This window comes from Amblyomma americanum, chromosome 1, assembly GCF_052857255.1.
Source record: "Amblyomma americanum isolate KBUSLIRL-KWMA chromosome 1, ASM5285725v1, whole genome shotgun sequence".
Classification (NCBI taxonomy): domain Eukaryota; kingdom Metazoa; phylum Arthropoda; class Arachnida; order Ixodida; family Ixodidae; genus Amblyomma; species Amblyomma americanum.
In genome coordinates this window covers 108,237,033-108,254,815 of record NC_135497.1, presented here as the reverse complement: position 1 = coordinate 108,254,815, position 17,783 = coordinate 108,237,033, and the positions used below count along the sequence as shown (strand labels likewise).

General features: G+C 48.0%; 1 protein-coding gene across 1 annotated transcript in view; it reads left to right on the top strand.

Annotated features, from left to right (window-relative positions):
* jp (junctophilin) overlaps positions 1–17,783 on the top strand; it is a 92,594-nt gene that overhangs the window by 28,119 nt on the left and 46,692 nt on the right. The gene's annotated exons all lie outside the window — the stretch shown is intronic.

Below are 17,783 nucleotides of genomic sequence, written 5' to 3'. Positions count from 1 at the left end.
TTTAGAACGCGTACCCAGTACCGGAGTACCATCTTTTGCAAGGCTAACAACAACAACAACAACTGTGCCGGGTTTAGAACGCGTAGCGAAGTTTTTCACTACGGCATGTCCCATAGCCCGCAGGTTTGATTCGGTGCGTCAAAATGTCTTACTAAATCAATATATAACTTTAAAAATTGGCACTTTGGTACCTGGATGACCAAAGTTTTACTTTGCGTATCACTGAACGCGTGTCTTATTTTCGTAGCTTGTCCCTACCTAAGGTCCTCTCGTCTTCGTCTCTACGGGCTTACCCGCAAGCCTTCGTCGAAGTGCAGGGAAGTCCACCAACACTGCTCTTTCTTTAACTGTGTCAATTAAGGCATACTTTATTTCAACGACAGCCACGTCGATACACTAAGCAGTGAGACCTCTTCGGCGGCCTCTGTTCCACGCGGCCATGATTCAAGTGCCCTTCGCATGCACAACGCGCAGATTTGCCTTTGAAAATAGGGTCGACGCGCAGTGCATTTTTGTGCGGCGCAGAACGACACAGACGTGACAAAAAAAGAACAAAGAACGTCGCTGAAGCGGGCGGTACAGCGAAAAGAAGGACGCGGTGCGAATGTCTCCCTTTTTTCTGTGCGTCGTTTCAGCGCTGCTCTGTTTCCATGTCTAGCAACCAACTGACCCACCGACTGGCGCACCTTAGTAACAGCGTGAATAAGTTGCGACTGTAAGGGATAAACCTGGCGACAAGAACGGCAGTCCTTTGACCGACGCACCAGCAGCAGCTCCGTGGCGTTTGCTTGGATAGTGACTGGAATTCGTAGAAATTTCTGACGATTTGTCCGTGCATTTCAAACGAATGCAAATGTTGTGGTTAAACGCTTGACTCACGTGAGAGGACTGCAATTAGCGCCAAGGCAATAGGTGGTAAAACCAAAGGCTACTTTTCGTAGTTAGTGCCCTGAGCCGTTGTTCAGGCTCGGTAAATTTGTTTTCCCCACCGTGTACCGGGACATGAGTCAGAGTTTTCATCATTGATGGGGGCGGATGCTTGATTTCCGGCGCTTCACTTTTTTACGCGTAAGCATAGAAACAGTTTACCTTCCCTCAAAATAAAAAAAAAACGTTAGATATCGCTGCGGCTACCCGCATTGGAGGAATGCGAAAGCATTGACGCCTCTTTGACACTCGTCGCCCCTCTTTGAGTGCATTGACGTTTGCTTCTAATTGATTAACTAATTACTCTATGTCGATCAAACTTTTTGTTTGATTAATTATCACTTATTAAACACATGTCAATCCATTTCAAACTTTATTTTCACTTTTTTGCCTATTTTTCGTTATTTTTATGTCCACGGCTGTTTTCCCGTCCACTCACTATATCGACGTCTGCGCTATTTCCACGTTTTTTACATTATTGACTCTAATTAATTAACTAATCATCCTATTGACATCACATTCCTTGCGCCTCATCCTTACATCGTCCTCTATTGATCACAATCAATCTTTTGATGCCATCTCTTCTGAGAACGTCACACTCGCTGCGCACACGTTTTGGTGACACGCTTTGGTGACACGACCCCGTCGACATAGCCTTGAAATGCTTTCGCATTAATAAGTTACAATGGAAACGCGCAGACGGCTTTACTCTCGTTGTCATTCATTGAACCTTCACCAGAAGCAGGCACGCCTTTTTTTTTTCCACGCTAAGTTTCCTGCGAATTATATAAAAAAGACACAGTTGCGGAGTAGAAAAACAAAAAGAACCGAATTTATAGCCTCAGAAAACAAGGAAACGTGAAAGCACCGTTACGTAAAGCGTTTGCCCACTAAAAAGCCGGCAAGAGATTACCTTGAAGGCAACAGTCGTTTCGTAACTACGGGAAGCTTCCCGCTATCGTCCGTGGCTGCCGAAATGACCCTGAGAGATGGTCGGCCTGTGTATTATGAAAGTAGCTCGCCAATTTGCCTTCCCTATAGCACATCAAAACCCTGGGCGGTACCACGTAATCTTTTACGGGGCAAAAAAAAAAATCGGCCCGTGTCTCTATATACGAACGGAATGCTTATTTCGCACACATCGACACTGTTTTTTGTACTGGTCGCGGTTACCATGCAGGACCTACAAACAAAACGGCGGAAGGGGATCTCCGCAGAAATGATTAGCTGTAAAGAATGGACGAAAGCAAATGAAGTCGGGGAGCATTGTCGTAACCGATTATTCAGTTTCGTGTTCCTTTGGTAAAGCGACGCCGACTCGCATCCAGGAACGGCTGCCATCAATACGAAGCTCCTAACTATACGTGGCGCAACCTCAAACTTGTTTGTGATGCACTCGGGTCCTTCCCATAGATCTGAAAACGCGCACTCTTAGGTCTGTGAATTGTTATTACCTATTAAACCAACCATGCACTTTATTTTTGCCGTTTTTTTTAAATGGGAGAAAAACGAAGGAATTGTGATTCACAGCATTACCCTTATATTTAATAGGCTAGTGAGATGAATTCAGTCGCCGACGGGACCCATTAACGCTATCGGTAAGGGTCCCCAAAATTTTTGTCATAACTGACAATAATTTTAAAGTGTCCCCTGATGGTACCCGTCAATGCTACAATTTAGAGAACCTCTGGGGAGAAAGGCGAAGGCGCTGTACGCTCACTGGTGCCGTACCCTATTCTGTTTTCAGAGTACGTTTAAGCGTGCGCAAAAATTTATTCATTTAAATAAGGTACGCCTTTATAGAAAGATTCTCTGCATTTCACTAAATAATAACATTATGTAAAACCATTTGTTTCTCACAAAGTAAACAACTTTGTCTACCTGATACTAGCGTCAGTGTACAGAATAGATTTTAAATCACAGTCTCGGTCGGAAGTTCCCATGTCCATGGCTTTACTTGTAACATGTGCCTTGGGAGAGTTAGAGCGCCCTTGAAGCTGCAGACATCTATCTGGAAGGGGAGGCGAAACTCGCAGCTAAGCCTTGTAAAGCTTTGGGGCTTCAGGGGTGCCGTGTAGGCGCCACTACTCGCTCGAAACAGCAAAACCTGTGACGTGGGAAGTTTTGACGTAGACTACAGGTGCTTTCTTTTCTTTTTATACTACTTATGAACGGGTGCAGTCGAGTTACCTCTCGAAAGTTTGGCCTCTCCATCTTGACATTTGACAGAAAATAAATGCCTGTAACCGCAGCAAAAAGCGTACGAGCCGTAAACGCCGAATAGAGAAGAACGGTAACATGCGCCGTTATTGCCACTGGAGGTACTCAAGGCTCCATCACTCTTAGCAGCTGCGTTGCCCCATCCGCGCCACAAATCAAGGCACTGTTGGAAACTTTGGTAACCTTTCCAGGAGGGCTCGCTCGATTAAAAAGAAAGCATAAAAGGCCTAGCGCGCAGATATCCAAGCTGAAACTCGGAAGCGAGGGGGCGGCCCTCGGCAATGGTAAATAAGGCACGGAGCGAATGCGCCAGCTTTCCTCCCAAACTGAGGGCGGCAGCACGGCTACTTTTGATTACCGGTCATCTTTCCGCCGCGTCGTCTCGTAAACGTCCGAGTAACGTTGGCGGATCCCAGCGCGGCCCGCATCAGCAGCCGGGGTGCCTCGCGGGGCCCGCCGTGATGCTGCCGTCCGTGGGTGGGCGCGCAAGGGGCACGCACGAGCGACGCCCGAGCCTCACGAGGCGCCCGTGCGTGCTCGCCGCTCGTGACGATGCGCGCCACGGCAAATAAATATTGATGCGGGCCGCGGGAAAAGGAGATCGCTGGATGCGGTACGGTGCACGCATGGGCGCGTGTCTTTGCTGCGGTATACGGCGCTGGCTACGGGAGGGGCTTTATGTGTGGCTCGAGGCAGGCGCCGCGATGATACGCCGCGTGAACTGCGGCCTTTCCGCCGTGTCCTTTCGAGTAGCGGGCACCTCTTATCCCAGTTTCCAAATAGCGAGTGCTCTCTCCTTGCTCCTGGTTGGAAGCGGGGAAGGCGCTTTGCGGTGTACTACATTTTGTTTGCCCCGACTCGGTTCAGGTTCTCCTCCGTGCACGTACACATACGTACGTACAGGGTTAAAAAATTCAGGAGGGCACTTTGTTGACCTAAAGTGCGGTGAGGCGAAAGCCTTTAGCGCGGCGTTGCTGCTTGTGTCGCTGATGCGTGGTTAAGGTGTTAATTAAGTACACGATTGTTTGTGGATCTTGAATGCTGGAGACACTGCAGGGCGTTTGCGAGGCATCCATCTGATTCGACGCCTTTCCGCAAACACTCTCCAGCGTCCTAGACAAGGAGAACTAAGCATGCGTTGGCAGGAAGTAGCGGAGTCGTTAGCACGCTCAGCTGCGTAACGGAGGGATGGTGGTTCGAATCCCATCGTGCGCAGATATTTTTTTCTTATCGAGTTGAAGAGTGTCACGGACGGACGGACGGGCGGACAGCACGAGTGTGAGCCATGAAATGCTCTGGCCTTAATATTTAGTAATCGGGAAAGGAAACGCTCACTCTCACGGGACACCTGAACCGCGCCGTGGGCGGAAGAGTGAAAAGAGGGTGAAAGAAGGAAGAGAGAAAGAGGCGGCGTGCTGGAGGGCTTTGGAATAATTTCGACCACTTGGGGTTCTTCAGCGTGCACAGTATACGGGCCTCTAGTTTCGCCCGCATCGAAACACGGCCGCCGCGGCCAGAATTGAACCCACGTTCTTAGGCTCAGCAGTTAAACGCGCTAACCGCTGAGCCACAGCGTTTGAGCGAGAACTTTTCTAGAAGAAGAAAATGTAGTTTCGGCGCTCCAAGGTAACTATTCATCATTAACTTTGCTTGATGCTCAAGTTTAAATCAGCCTACGAAATTAAGCAGTTATCTACCGTCTGAAATAGGTTCTATGTGTCTCAGGGCGCCGAAATCTTACGCGTAGCTTCAACTGTGTTGGGGGAAATGCCATTGTTCTGTGTACGACGCTGCTGGGAGCCTGAGTGGGGCGTTAAAGTGGAGCGAGGAATGGGGCATTGTCCCATCCTGTCTCTTGATCGCGTAAGGCAGTAAAATATGAGTTGACTTGTTTGCGGCCAAAATGAAAAATGCACACTATTTTCTAGTAAAAAATGAAGTTGATGAAATGACATGCGAAAGCAGGAACACCTAAGATGATGTCAGTACCGAACAGAAAAGAAGGAAAAATTTGGAGGAACAAAACTACTGAAGCTGTGCTTCACACTTATATAGACTTTGATGCCTGTGATGGGAGTTAACAAAACATTTCTGTGTATTTTTACCGATGTCCCTTCCTCCCATTGGGCGTCTCATTCCTTGCACATGGGCGAGTGGAACGGGTCAAAACTTCGTTGGGGGGGAATAATTTTTTAGACTCTTCTCAAGTTAAGCCAGGGTACTCTTTTGGATATTGTGGAGGGAACAAACGTGGGTTAATGGCATCCTAGTCGAAACCAAGAAGAAATAATCAGCTTGGGCAGGGCATGTATTGCGAAGGCAAGATAACCGATGGTCGGTAAGGGTAACATGGTGGATTGAGAGGGGAAGGCAAGCGCAACAAGGGTGGGGGAAGGAAGTTAAGCGGGCGGATGAGATTAAGAAGCCTGCGGGGATAGGGTGGTCGCAGCTAGCACACGACAGGGTTAATTAGAGAGATAGGCGCAGTCACCGGGCAACTTGATTTTCAAAGTGCGGCAATCCGTCCACATCTGAGACGTCGTTGCGATACGCTCCTCGTCGTCAAATGTGGTATGGCATTCGAGGTATTGAAGGGCACAGGTGTGAAAAATAAAAATAAAAATTACTCTTAACTTGTTTTTTTGTTTTCTTCTGCGGGAGGAGGTGCGATGCGTCTTCATATTTTCGTGAGTGTGTGTGCGTGGTGCGTTCTGCGCGTCTTCTTTCAGTTCTATCTTCTATTTTTCCAGTTTTTGTCTTGCCGAGGCCACAGAATGCATTAGATCTCTCGATCGAACTTTGAGAGGTAGAGTATCACGTGGCTCGCGGCGCTTTACGTTGCGATAGTTAGTTAAAACGAACATCTTGAAGTGTCTCGTACAATACTCCTCCAGTGCATTTTTTTTTATTTCTTGGGGCTTCGCAGCGTTCAATCTAATACCGCGAATGCCGCTAGTGGTCGCCTCTTGCCGTCTGTATTGCAACTCCGAATATTTTATGGTTCACGCTCAGCTTGCAATGACTTACTAACTTTTCTGTTTATACCGGAGGCTTGTAAGCTTTCTTAATTTAAGTACATTTTTTTTAGAAATAGAGCAACAGACGCGTGTTCATATCTCCTCATATGCGTTGAAGGTGTGTCTTATTTCACCGCTTTTGAACGGAGGAGGAACCTTTTAATGGATCAACAACTAATAGTACCAACTCGCTGGATGACGATCATAGGCACGTGTGATTGCACTGAAAGCCCCTTCTTTACACAGGGATGCCGGACATTACGTGAGCCATGGGTTAGCAAGAGCACGTGGGCACTGTTGCCCACTAGTTAGCTCAACGACATAAAGGGAAGCAGCAGAGCACAGATGCGAAAGTGAGACTGTGCTAGCTTGGCCATGCCATGTTGACGGCCAGTAGGGAAGCACAGTTCTCGCTGTCACGAAAAAGAAGCGCCCCCGTCCATGCGAGTTCCTTGAAGAGACCTTCAGCCACTGAGGGAGCGGCGGGGGGTGCAAAATTTCCTATTTGGCTTGGCTACCGTTTCGCCAAAAATGTGGATTGCGCTTCAAAAACATAGCCTCGCCTCGATTAAGGTTATTATTTATATCACATCAGTTTGATTCACGTACAGCTTTCTTGAACATCACTTTTAATTATGAGGCAAATGTGGAGTATTTGTAAGACACTTTTATAAGCATTTTGCATACCCAGAAATTCTGTACAAGCCCTTTTCTTGAGTGCGGAGTTGTTTACGAACGCATTTTTTTTTTCGCATATCGTAAGACTGCAGCATAACAATCAATATATCCTGGAATCCCTATTCGGGACGCTAGCAGTTTTCTGCTATTTATTCTTAAAAAACGCACCCGATTGGTATTCTGTGGCAGTCATAACTACTCGGTTCTAGCACAGGACAGAATTTAAAAGCAAGATTTTGCTATGTATCGGGAGATTAGACCATTCTCATTAATATATTCTTAAAAGTATCTATTCCGCAGTTGCCTCACAATTCGAAGTGATGTCCTATAAAGCTACACTTGAATCGGAATGGTCTAACCATCCGATACGTAGCAAAATCTTGCTTTTAAAAGTTGTCCTAAAGTTGTTTTAAAGTTGTTCTTGTCCAGAATTTCTGCGTGTGGAAACGCGAAAGTTGAATTCCTGAAGTCACGAAGCTTGTAAACTATTTGTTCAGGTCTCTTAATTCCATAGGAAGCCGACAAGTCTTGCTGCGTAAAGTCCCCAGATAGGGGCTTCATATCAAGGTACATATAGGTTTACATCCTCTGTTTGTGGCTTACAGATAATGCCTAATCTTGCAGTTTATGTGTTTATTTGCACCACACTAGATTGCATGCCTTCCTGTAACCCTTGTAACCTCTCCTCATTGTTTAACTCTGTCCCTTTTATCTTCTCTCTATTAATTCTCCATTCTCCCTTCTCACTTCCATGCCATGTGCAAAAAAAAAAAACAACTGTCAACTGCATGTTAAAGTGGTCCCACTGCAAGCAGATAAATATCTTCTCAATGGTACCTTTTTCTTTTCTTTATTAAATTCAATTCAATCAACAACTTTTTTGTATTAGGCGCGTTTTCAAATTAACTAAACATCCACGAGAGCTTACCTCGAGAGTAAGTCTTTATTCTGCAGCTAAATCAATGCTTCGGTTGAACATAAGTCAAGTCAGAAATGAGGTTTGCACTTCCCGGCATTCTCTTGGCGGAATAACGATCGCAGCGCCAATTTTCCCTCCAGGTAGCTGCATGAAACTCTGTGGGGGCGTGGTGACAGGTCCGAAGCGTTCAATCCAAGCTGTTTTAAAGCCACCATTTCGCAATTCATGTGCTTTGATCAGAGCGCGGAAAAATTTTCTCAGTAACGTTATGGCAATAAAGCTGTAGCATAACAAATTCTTTTTTTGTGTGTGTATTCCCAGTGGTTGAAAGATAAATGAGGACTTCTTTTTAGGAACTGAGCCAAATCCAGACAATTAATTTAAGTGAAGTTCAGCTGTAATTGTAAGTTCGCCCATCGATCTTTCCTTTGAAAAACTATCAAATTTTAACAGGCTATATAGCTAACATTTTGAAGCAGATCACGTAACAGCTTCCAATGCGTTGCTGCGGATAAAAAAAATTTCCGCGTTTTCCTCGGGTTTCTGTCAAGGTAATTTTGGCTCCTTTCGAAAAAAAATCCTCAAATAATAAATCTTAAGCGTCATACTATGCTCACATGAATGAAAATATTCGACTACCTACCTTCTCATGTGACCATCAACAAAAGAATCTCATTTTGGTGCCAGCCCCATGCAGGAGTTTTCTTTTTTTTTTCTTTTTTTTTTGGGGGGGGGGGAGGCTCAAGTAATGTAGACACCATATTAAAGGTTAGCTTGTAGCGCACGGCGTCTCGTACAAGACGCTGAGGTCACGGTTATTTCACTCTGAAGGCTGCCTTTCTTGCGGACGCAGAGCGCAGGAAAGTTCGCCTGACCAAAGTTTGCGAGCAACGCTCAAAGAAAGGCGGACACCCAAAGATACGCTGCCACCATGAAGCGCGGAGTCTCTCCTGCACTTTCATTCCTTTCGTTTTCTCCTCTCACTTTGCAGCCCCCGCTGGGCATATTTTCCGCGCGAGGCAATTTCGCCGCAGCGCGCCCAAGTAGAGGAAGTTTATGCGTGCGGTAACACGCACGACGCCCCCGCCAAGAATCATAGCCTCGCGCTGTGGTGCGGTTTCCGTGCATTCGCTGCCGTCGTGTTTGCGTCCCGTTTGCATCCTCGGTTCCGCGAAACGACCTGGGACCCCGAAGTTCTCCCTTTTTGTTTCACTCTTCACTCCCGCGGCCGTTCTCTGGTCGATCCTCTTCCGCGAATCTCCTGCGGAGAGAATTTCCGCGCAGCCGCGGTGGTCATTCGGCGCCCCCGTGAACGCCGGCGCGCCCACAACTAAATGGGGCGCCGGTGTCCGGCGGCTCGCGGGTATCTCCGCCGCTACAGCAGGACGAATGGCCGCCACTGCTGCGTGCTTGGTGCACGCAGAGCGGACCCGGGCCGCATCGTGATCAAGGCTGCGAGGTGGGGGGAAAGGAATGGAGTAAATGGCGATGAATGAAGGATAAATGGGCGCGCCTGGCGTCGACAACGGGTTTATACATTGTAACGAGATCGGTCCACGCGGCCCATATTACTCCCCCCCCCCCCCCCCCCCCCCACCCCCCCCCCTAGTGAGGGAGGCATGACTGTGGAGCGCGCTGTCCTTCCACATACCCTCTCGCTCCTTTAGGCCTTTTCCTCCTCCACCGGCCGGTTTCTTGGCCAGCGGCGCACGGGCTCCGCGGGTCCGACATCAGGCCCCCCGCATTGGACGCTGCTGCTCATCTATTTTCCCGGCCCGACTCCGGCGTAACTCTCTCCTCCTCCTCGGAAGGACGCTCTTGCCATCCTCAAGAGCCGCGAGCGGCAGCAGCGCGCTCCTGCGGACGGCGCTCGCCTTTCCCTCATCACTGTCCCTCCCAACACTTCTTCTCTGCACTCCCCCACTTCCTTTCCTCTTTGCCCGGCATTTTCTTTTTTTTTTTCGCGATTCCCTCCTGTTTCTCACATATTATCTCCGCCGAGAGAGGAGCACCCTTGACGCCGCCAAGCCACCTTTGTGGCCGTGGCACGTTGCCTATAAAGGTCGGGCCGCTTTAAAACCCGTTACGTTCTCGCGTTTTGGTTTTCTTCTTTCGGGAGCGAAGTTTGTCCCGAGCTCTTGTTGCCCCGGCATAACGAAAGCTTTATCCATTTATCTCGCGCAGGTCGGGGCGGCTCTAGCATAAAGGGGAAGTGCTGCGCACGAGACGTACGCTGGAACTCTTAATCACCGTAAACTTCTTGTTATTGTTTTCTTGCATAAGCAGATTTCGCACGCGGCGGCTGAGTTCTTAACGAATGTGCGCCTTCGTAAACGGGATGATAACAGCAGAAGCAATGCATTGAAGGTGGCTCAGTGTTTATTGACTACTTTCTTTTTCTCTACCTCTAATGCTGAAGATTCGGGAGGCTGTTACGCAAGTTCCGTGCCCGTCAAGGGTAAAACTGCGGACAAGTATGCGCAAAATGCCGCGTGAGCAGAGACATCTGTCGCGCACGTTGGGCCGAGCGTGTTTACGCCTGTCAGGCCACACAGTTACGAAATACTTCCCGGTAAACATTGAAACTTATTCGGCTTAATGGCTTTCCACAGTCATTTACCTTTTGCCGTGGTTTCGTTGATTTAGCCACTGGACGCAAAAGCTTTTAAATATCGTTGTTACCCGGTAGCCATCGAAAGGCAAATATAAACTTTTCATTTAATGCCACTTACTTGGCCATTTGAGAATTCACAAGGGTAGAAACTTGGGCGAGTCGGTAACGGTGATCCATGGAAAGTGAGAGTAGCGCAAAACGGACAAAGGGACAGAGAAAGACAGACACAACACAGCGCCTGTGTTGTGTCTGTCTTTCTCTGTCCCTTTGTCCCGTTTTGCGCTACTCTCACTTTCCATTTGAGAAGACATACATTAATAAGATAAATGAATGAAAAAAAAAGCTCAGCCTTTATGGCTTTACATATATACCTGGTTTTGTATTCCACTTCTATTTGGGCCCGGAAGGGCCTAGTGTATTGTGACCTAAGTAAACAAAAGCTACAAGCCAGTCACATTGTCGCAAGTGCTCTTGTACAGCGTAGTTTATGCCCGTAACTGAATTTTAAGGAAAGCGAAATACCTCGAATTGTTTAAGTCTTCGTTGCCGTATTTATGCCAGCAAGAACTTCCTCTAAGAAGGCGCTTAGCCATGGTATTTTCCGCTTCCAGCAGTAAAAGTTTACAATGTGGAAGCTTATTCAATATTTGATATAGTCGGATCCAACTCAAGAACGCAGCAGCTTTTCCCCCTCAAAGGAGCCCCTTCCAGCCAATGGCGTCGGCCGATTCTCATGACCCTGTTAGCGTGACAATTCAGGGAGCAGCACCCAATGAAGAGAGGGGTCTACCCCCGACCATAGAGGGAAGGGGTTACCCCTTTTCATCTACCACTCCCTGCATTGTCACGCTATCAGGGAAATGAGAATCGGCCGACGCCATTGGCTGGAAGGGGGTTTTTCGAAGGGAAGAGTGACCTTTTCTTGCTCCACTTGTTCCTAAGCGTGTCAAATATCGATCAGAGAAAGGACGCCGTCATTGCTTCCTTCCTGCCTGTGCCTTATCGAGCGGCATACGAACCCCACACTGATGACTGTTGAGGCCAATTTAATAGAAGAAAAAAAAGCACTCACTCTGTTTTTATAAGTGCAAAATTCAGTTCCTGGCTTAATTATATTGCTGAGATGAAATTGGGTTCCCTCAATTTGCCTACCTGTGAAGAGCTTCCGTGCCTATAACATATTCAGGGCAAGCCCTTTGCATAAGCTTGCACACAGCTGAGAACAGTAATGAACTTGGGCAGCAAGAAAAACAGATGATCTGTTTTTTTTTTTTTGGCTTTCCGGCGGAACCTTTCGACTCTGATAATAACTCGAACCATTGCCAGCAATGTGCAGCCATTTTATTCAGCGACTCGTTTAAAAAGAGGTAAAGCGGAGCGTGTTGGGGTAGGGGCGAAATTAAATAAGGTTACTCGCGCTTATCAAGCGACATACGGAGGTGGCAAAAGTCCTTTTAATAACCTCCCGTTTTTGAAGTTGCATTCTACTAGGTATAAAAAAAATAAACAGAAGACACGAAGGAAAACCGGCGATAGAAGTGCGTTATGGATAAAATTATTCTAATCTAATCCTGGTGCAATTCTTGGCCGAAATAAGACGGCCCGTTCTGAATCTCGTTAAGCCGCGCTCTGAGGAAATTTGCTCCAACTCAATTTGCTTCATTAAATTGCTGAAAATGAAGAAAATACACATTTGCAATGGTTACATATGGTCTTCAGCAAAGCTGGAAGATAACTTTAGCTCGCGCAGCTGTTCCGAAGCAGCCATACGTTACTGTGTCTTTTGCTTCCCATTCCAAATGCTTCCGCCTCTTTTCGTTAGAGACATAGCTGTTCTCGTGCCTGCTGCCGTACTAAATAAATTACCTCAAAGAGCCAAATTTCTCGCAAAGTGTGCATTGTAATGGCAGCCCCGTTCAGTCGAGGTGAGTAGTGCGCTTCAACAAGCTGGCACAAAAACTAGAAAGCAAGTGAAATGTGCTTCGCTGCAATACAGGTGTAGACGGAAACATGCTTTAAAATTTAGAGAAACTAATGAATACTTCCTCTACTGTGTACAGAATAATTTATGGCCTTCCACTTAAAAAAAAAATGTCTTAAAACCGTTGAAGTTCTTGTTTAATTTTTTACCAAAAACACAGCCATTAAGCGGCAACAGATGGCGCTAGCGGGAAGATGTCCAGAGCGTACGGGCCGGTATAATATAGCAATAGTCTATAGTAATCCGGAGCCCTCCGCTACGGCATCCCGCATAGTGTTTATATATATATATATATATATATATATATATATATATATATATATATATATATATATATATATATATATATATATATATATATATATGGCTGCGACGTACTCGACTAATCATCAACTAATCACTCTTCCGTGCTCTGCTCCTGTTTTACAATTATTGCCAGTGAAAAAACACCAGTCTTTTGTTGTGTTGTTGGAAAGAAGTCTCCAGGGCGCGTGAGAGCCAACTGAAGGCGATATGCCTGCTCACAGATGGCTCGAGAGCACACTTGTGGAGATGAATGCTGGACTCACGTACGCTCACATGTGCTAGTGAAACAATTAGGTGTTCGTTGGCAGACGTGAAACCTGTGTGCTGTTATGAACGGGATCAACGCCGGCGATTAAAGCGAATATTCATCGATCGGCAGCGATTAAGGCGAAGATTCAACAACCGGGATGACCACGTAGAAGCGGCAATTTCGACAGATCATTTACCCACGAGGTCCCCTACGAAAAAAAGATGCCTCCCGGTGAAACAGCCGCTGGAATCTTTCCCACGCACATGAAAAGGGGGAGGTGACCTTCCCTTTGTCTGCAGTTTCTCGCAAGACGCAACCGATGGTGTACAGTCGAAGGGGGAAGCGGGCCGTGATTGACAACTTCGGACGAAGTAGCAGCGGACCTCCGTATCCTCCTCGCCCATTCCCTCGGGCTCTGCGGGCTGTGTGCGGTGACTCTTCCGACCTGTGTCTCGTGTGGTGAAAGAGGCGGAGCCTCAGTGTATTTAACGAGCGTCCTGAGTAGGAACGATCGCCATGGGCCTTAGCGAGAAGGCTCATCCAGTGGCTCTGCGCCTTGGCGACAAGGCTCATCCAGTCGCTCGACGTTATGAACCCTTAATTCTTGACTGTTTGTTCTTTCTTTCGCAAAATTATGTAATAAGTTTTCTTAAGTGCCAGTAAACTTGTTTCTGTTTTTGTTGTCCCAGATGTCAGCTTCCATCCTTCCTAGTCCCTTCTCCGGCCAAACAACGCTACCCAGCATCTCACCAACCGGCCATGCTATCCCCGGCGTAACAACTGGTGATCAGCGGTGGGATCCGAAGCCTTGGCGCCCCAACAGTGCCTAGACCGCTCTTCGAGCGTCCTGGACACTTTTGTACCCGACCCATTCCAGAACGGCATTTTATTTTTTCTCTTACGCAACCTGAGACAACAGAAGGAAATAATGGCGTCAAGCGATGGAAAAAAGCCACCGGAGTGAGACAGAGATAATGTCACAGGGCCCTTTTTCGTCACTGTGACCACTCTGTGCGTTTCCACGCTTTCGTCGGAGCACTATCGGTAAATGTGTACACCGCTTCATGTTTCCTCTCCCGGCTGACAGAACATTTCGCGGAGAGAATTATGCGCATCGGCCACAGATTCTTTGCGCGCAGGTTTGGCTGCTAGGCGTCGAGCGGGCAGACCGTTGCCGCGTATTCGGTGTGTGGCCGGAAACGTAATCTCGTTTCTCTACTCGGTCGTTAATAACGCACGCTCCGGACAGACGGTGACCTTGCCCCCCCCCCCCCCCCCCCCCCCGCCTTTCTTTCTGCGCACCTCGCGTATCGACGGAAGGCATCGCGTCAGCGCGCAGTGTTTGCGCGCCCAACTCGCGTACGCGTGCATATTTTAGAGGCAGGGATTTGGAGGCGCTCCCTCGCGGTCTATAATAAACGAGACCAACGAGAACTTGGGCCTGTCGGCGCTCTCCTATCAGCACACCGTACACGCTCGCCGCCTTCGAACGGTGGTGTTTTCGTCGGGCACCGAAGACCCTTCCATCCTGGATTCACGGTCGCCGACTCTGCGCGCGTAGGTCGCGGACGGGACGACAGCGTGTTATTTTTCCTCTTTAGCGGCAGCCTCTGTTCTCCCGATGCGCGAACATCTCAAATCTTGGCCGCACACTCTGGAGCGGGTTTCGTTCCGCGGTTGTGTCTTGCTTTGGTTTCGCGGCTGCTGCTCAGTTTGCAGTTTCTTACCTGGCTTACACATCTTTCTGCAGCTGCCTATTGTGCTAGGGGTGGCATGGACGACCACAGTTCGAAGATTTTGCTTTGTCTTTTTTTTTTCTCGGCGAAATACGCCAGCCGTCGGCAACATGCGTGCTCCGCGTGAATGAAAAGCTACTGGAACATAGACCGCGGCTAAATGGGTACCGGGGGTATAAACTGCTGGAAATTAGAAATGGTTCGTTTAATAGAGTGATCAAAATGCGAGTTTGCCTCCTCGCAAAATTTGATTATCCGTGTTCTGCCTATTTTCTTTCTTTTTTTTTTCAGGGCGAACTTCTGAATGTTAGTGGTTCGCCGAGCTTGGGCGGAATGGCATATGTATCTTTCCTTAGTGCGCACGGCACGCAAACTGCACATATACGTTCCTCAGATGATGCGGGTACTGGTTCTGCGGCCAGACAAATGTGAGACTAAACTGCTGAAGCCACGGAAGCGCAATTCATTCTCATGACACAAACTAGGACAGCCAAGACCGTAGGCACGTGTTGAATCATCTCCGGTTATTGAGCAAGCTGGCGGAGCTCGTTTCTCGTGCAGTGCGTTTGCTATTTGGCAGTGTTGTGGCTTTGTTTTTTGTCGTTATTGTTGCCTAATTAGCTTTTGAGGCGAAGTTGGTCCTTTAATTTTATTGGCTGCACCATACTCTCCTTGTTTTTACTTCTTGTTCAGTAAGTTATCTCAATGGAGAATCCACAGTTCCTAACAACACTGCTGATCCTATCACATGCATACCTGAACTAGTAGCAGTTTGCACTGCCTGCTGTTTCATTCCCTCGTTTTTTTTTCATCAGTCTCTGCGTCTTTCTTCTTTTTTTTTTGTCAGGTCAGTTGTTGCTACACTCCTTTTTAGTTTGTAGATAGCACAGAATAAAACTATTCCAGGGGCGCGGGATATAATCGCGGTCACACTAAGATGAAGGCGAAATGCAAAGACGTTCGCGAACTCAGGTGGTCAAAATTAATCCGGGCTCCTCCACTACTACGCCTCTTATAGCCGTGCGCAGCTTCCGGAGATGAAACTGCCCGTAGCAGCATAACATCAATACGTTTTGGGATCTCGGGAGAGAGAGAGAGAGAGAGAGAGAGAGAGAGAGAGAGAGAGAGAGAGAGAGAGAGAGAGAGAGAGAGAGAGAGAGAGAGAGGATGAAAGGCTTGAAGTTCTACGAGAAGACTGTTCTGGTTGGCTACCCTGCAATGGAGTAAAAGAAAGAGAGGATTCAAAAGGGAAGGAGAGGGGCAACCAAGGTCCTCAGTTGAAGGAGTGGAGGCACCAAATTATTCTAAGTGTGTTTTTGCCCTGGAATGATGTGTACAACATTAGTGAACACGGATCACCACGTGGCATTCGTCAGCGCTCAATAAATAATATGTGATTGAATTTTTTCTTTTGTAATTTTAGTTCCGGTTTCAGCTGCGAGACGTTGGTTGTGACTTCACAAGTGCGTACGAGAGCACATGATGCATAAAAATACTGTAATATAGCCGCTGCTTCGTCGTTTTAATGCATTCAAACTCTTGCGCTCAACTACTTCAGAAGACAACAAATAGATATTATATTGCAGTTTTTTGTATGCTTCACGTGATCGGGTGCTCAATTGTGACGTCACAACTGTCTTTGTACTGCTGAAACCGAAACTATAGGCAAGAATAAATTCAAATATAAGGTAGGTACTGAGCGTAGGCGAACATAACGTGGTGAATCATGTAGACCTAGTAATGTCTTACGCATCATTCGACAGCCAAAATATACTACGAAAATTTCGGTGTTCTAGCCCTTTAAGAATGTGCGCGCGCCAGTGTCAAAGCCTGTCGCGCAAGCGCGACACCTTCAGAAACCGGAACAGCGCACGGCATACCATCACCATTTCCGAGATGAGTTGTGCAGCTTCGGGTGATTGAATTGCCCAGTGTCTGTACAATCGACAAATGCATACAAGACAAAACTTAAACGCCTGCTTGCAATAAATTTAATAGGCAGTAATTCCCGTTGTCTATGGCTGGCTATAATAACATACCTTGTAGGTTAATGGAGGGCGCCGCAACTTAGATAGCAATTATTGCCAGTTATTGCATAAGAGTTTTACGGCGAGCGTGTCGTGGCTTTTGGATGGCCCGCCAATGCAACAACGCTAGGTTGCTTATAATCGGAACGTGAGGTGGACCGATTACCAAAAATGAAATTTCCACGAGTCCGAATAAGTGCAGGCTCTGCCATGGACGTTTTTGGCATATGTATCTCTGTTTGAGCCGAAGTATCAATTTGGGCTGCTGCTATGTTCTTTGGCAAGCGTGTCCTCACTCCGCCGATATTACCAGTCAACGCTCATTTCGACCAAGTAAACATCGTGTTACAAGCAGAAACTGCGGTTCAAGCATAGTAAAGCAGGAGATTTCCGTTCGACGCGTTCGACAGAGAATTCAAAACATTATTTACTGTTCTGACCGTCAGGACCCTGCTGCGTTTATATTACCAACGCTGAGTGAGATGAACAGGGCTGGTGGTAAGCTAAAACATATATCTGCCGGACACAAAGGCAACCAAGATTACGAAATCGCTGGGGCGCCGACTGGACCTCGCATTCGTGGTCGAGGAGAAGACGGGTGGCGTCGTGGCCTGGACTGCCGATCCGCGCCCAGCCGAGTGCCGTGGTCCACGGCCGGGGTCGCCTTGTAGTCGGGGGGAAGTGCGACATTCGGCGGCGGGGTCATCCGCGCGCGCCCCGCGTTGGCGTCCCGCTTCCCAATTTTCCACTCGGCGGATCGCGGGCTGCCAAGTGGGCTGCGCGGATTCTTTGTTGGCTCCTGGGAAGGAGGCGCATTTCCGAAGGTGAGCGCGGGGGGCGCGCCTAAGCAGGCCGCCCGGGCGGCCCACGCGCCGTCGGCTGGGGCCGCTATTTCGGGCCCGGCCGGGAGCCAAAGCAGCAGGCCGCATAGCGAGGACGCCGCTCTCCTTTCGACCCCCTTCTCATCCGCTTGTTCCTGGGTCCTTCGAGCGTCCGGGCGCGAAGGCTCGATCTCCTCTCGCTGGGCGCGCTTATTTTCAAAAGCTTCTCTTGGCCGCTCGCTTGGTAACCGCGCGATACATCACGCTCCGCCGTGGCATAACACGAG